The sequence below is a fragment of the Lates calcarifer genome, linkage group LG6 (genome assembly GCF_001640805.2).
Source record: "Lates calcarifer isolate ASB-BC8 linkage group LG6, TLL_Latcal_v3, whole genome shotgun sequence".
Classification (NCBI taxonomy): Eukaryota; Metazoa; Chordata; class Actinopteri; family Centropomidae; genus Lates; species Lates calcarifer.
The window spans coordinates 19,918,743-19,922,139 of record NC_066838.1 but is presented as its reverse complement, the minus strand read 5'-3'; the positions used below and the strand labels follow the sequence as shown (position 1 = coordinate 19,922,139).

The window sequence follows — 3,397 nt, the reverse complement described above, 5'->3', positions numbered from 1 at the left end:
GCGGAGACGGGGGTCACCGATTTGACGGCATTGCCCGCGATCGTGGAGACATTGCAGATGATCACAGAGACACCGTCTATGATCTCAGAGACATCGTCCACGATCACAAAGACATTGTCCATGATTGTAGAGACTTTGTCCATAATCTCAGAGACATTGTCCGCGATCACAGAGATGTAGTCCGCGATCACAGAGACGTAGTCCACGATCACAGAGTCTTTGTACAATGAAGTTCTTTGAGACCAGGACCGAGGCCTCCAGGTAATTCACAAACCGCTTTACATCAACTGTCCAACACAGAGGACTGACATTAAACTGTTTATGTTCAGTATTCAGTATATCAGTATTTCATTTTCTGAAACAGCCCTCTAATGTTTGTTACATTTTCTGTTTCAGCTGTGATGTTGAATATTTATCTGTGTTTTCATGGTTAAACTGTTGATGAGGAATAGGTAGTAGTGTATTGATAATTTTCCTTTGTATGTTTCTCTTTGATTTCTTCCAGGTGTCACCACTTTGTCCACGACATCGTCCATGATCGGAGAGACATTGTTGAGGATGAGGGAGACATCGTCCATGATCAGAGACATTGTCCGTGATCGCAGAGACCTTGTCAAAGATGAGAGAGACGTTGTCCATGATCAGAGACATTGTCCCATGCTTCGTAGAGACCTTGCGATAGAATCGGCGGAGACGGGGGTCACCGATTTGACGGCATTGCCCGCGATCGTGGAGACATTGCCGATGATCACAGAGACACCGTCTATGATCTCAGAGACATCGTCCACGATCACAAAGACATTGTCCATGATTGTAGAGACTTTGTCCATAATCTCAGAGACATTGTCCGCGATCACAGAGACATAGTTCACGATCACAGAGTCTTTGTACAATGAAGTTCTTTGAGACCAGGACCGAGGCCTCCAGGTAATTCACAAACCGCTTTACATCAACTGTCCAACACAGAGGACTGACATTAAACTGTTTATGTTCAGTATTCAGTATATCAGTATTTCATTTTCTGAAACAGCCCTCTAATGTTTGTTACATTTTTTGTTTCAGCTGTGATGTTGAATATTTATCTGTGTTTTCATGGTTAAACTGTTGATGAGGAATAGGTAGTAGTGTATTGATAATTTTCCTTTGTATGTTTCTCTTTGATTTCTTCCAGGTGTCACCACTTTGTCCACGACATCGTCCATGATCGGAGAGACATTGTTGAGGATGAGGGAGACATCGTCCATGATCAGAGACATTGTCCGTGATCGCAGAGACCTTGTCAAAGATGAGAGAGACGTTGTCCATGATCAGAGACATTGTCCCATGCTTCGTAGAGACCTTGCGATAGAATCGGCGGAGACGGGGGTCACCGATTTGACGGCATTGCCCGCGATCGTGGAGACATTGCCGATAATCACAGGGACACCGTCTATGATCTCAGAGACATCGTCCACGATCACAAAGACATTGTCCATGATTGTAGAGACTTTGTCCATAATCTCAGAGACATTGTCCGCGATCACAGAGATGTAGTTCACGATCACAGAGTCTTTGTACAATGAAGTTCTTTGAGACCAGAACCGAGGCCTCCAGGTAATTCACAAACCGCTTTACATCAACTGTCCAACACAGAGGACTGACATTAAACTGTTTATGTTCAGTATTCAGTATATCAGTATTTCATTTTCTGAAACAGCCCTCCAATGTTTGTTACATTTTCTGTTTCAGCTGTAATGTCGAATATTTATGTGTTTTCATGGTTAAACTGTTGATGAGGAATAGGTAGTAGTATTTCAAATTATGAATAGTTCATAATTTGTAAGAAAATAGACAAACCCATTAATGAAGTTTATTTAGATAGTTCATGTATGAACGGTTCAAAGATAAAGAGGATTTTTAAGAATAAAATCACTGTTACAGTGAGGTATTGGAAAGATAATCAGTTATGCCTTATTTTCCATTAATATTGTGTTTGGAAAAACCTGGTATTAAACAAATGTTCTGTGTGTTTTCAGCTGAATTCATAGAACAGAATCCACCAAAGGTCAAGGTAAGACAACATTTTTGTTTCAGTGAAAAAAATAGATCCATGAAAACTCTTATCAACAAACAATTTATTCAATTGATTTGAATATGATTAAAATCTAATAAACAAATCTGTAGTACACAAGTAGTTTACAGCATTCAATGTAGTTTGCATCAGTAAAAGGTATCTAATATCAAATGTTATATTAAAAGTATTCTGTAATATAAAAGTGATGCAGTAAGTAATATTAATCTGAAATAAAAATGAAAATGTGACATAGTAAAAATGTAACCAAAAAAATGACCTGGTGAGGAATCAAAATTTTTAAAATAATGCATAACATAGTAATATACATGAATGTAGAAATAAAATTCCAAAGGCATCAAAAATGGTCATGAAATGTCATAGTGTAGTAAGGTGTCAAAAACCATCGTAAAATGTCATAGTATAGTATGGCTTAAAGAAATCATGAAAAAAATGTCATAGCATAGTATGACGTAAGAGATCATAAAAAAACGTCATAGTATAGTAAGGTGGCAATAATCAAGAAAAAATGTCACAATATAGCAAGGTGTTAAAAGTGGTCAAAAAAGTCATAGTATGGCTTAAAAAAATCATTACATAAAGTCACGGTATGTTATCAAAAAATATCATAGTATAGTATGGTGTCAAAAACCATGAAAAAATGTCACAGTATAGTATAGTGTAAAAAAGTCAAATGTCATAGTATAGTAAGGGGTCAAAAACGGTGAAAAAATGTCATAGTATAGTATGGCGTCAAAAACGGTCAAAAAATGTCATAGTATAGTATGGCGTCAAAAACGGTCAAAAAATGTCATAGTATAGTATGGCGTCAAAAAACATGAAAAAATGTCATAGTATAGTATGGCGTCAAAAACAGTCAAAAAACATGAAAAAATGTCATAGTATAGTATGGCGTCAAAAAACATGAAAAAATGTCATAGTATAGTATGGCGTCAAAAACGGTCAAAAAATGTCATAGTATAGTATGGCGTCAAAAACAGTCAAAAAACATGAAAAAATGTCATAGTATAGTATGGCGTCAAAAAACATGAAAAAATGTCATAGTATAGTATGGCGTCAAAAAACATGAAAAAATGTCATAGTATAGTATGGCGTCAAAAACGGTCAAAAAATGTCATAGTATAGTATGGCGTCAAAAAACATGAAAAAATGTCATAGTATAGTATGGTATCAAAAAACATGAAAAAATGTCATAGTATAGTATGGCGTCAAAAAACATGAAAAAATGTCATAGTATAGTATGGCGTCAAAAAACATGAAAAAATGTCATAGTATAGTATGGCGTCAAAAAACATGAAAAAATGTCATAGTATAGTATGTCAAAAA

General features: G+C 36.2%; 1 long non-coding RNA gene across 1 annotated transcript in view; it reads left to right on the top strand.

The window, feature by feature from the left end:
• The window catches only part of LOC127142576 (uncharacterized), a 9,669-nt gene continuing 6,272 nt past the window's right edge, over positions 1–3,397 (top strand). The window contains exons 1-4 of the long non-coding RNA XR_007813434.1: positions 1–261; positions 506–927; positions 1,172–1,593; positions 2,016–2,050. This is a non-coding gene — a long non-coding RNA (uncharacterized LOC127142576). The remainder of the gene's footprint in view (positions 262–505; positions 928–1,171; positions 1,594–2,015; positions 2,051–3,397) is intronic.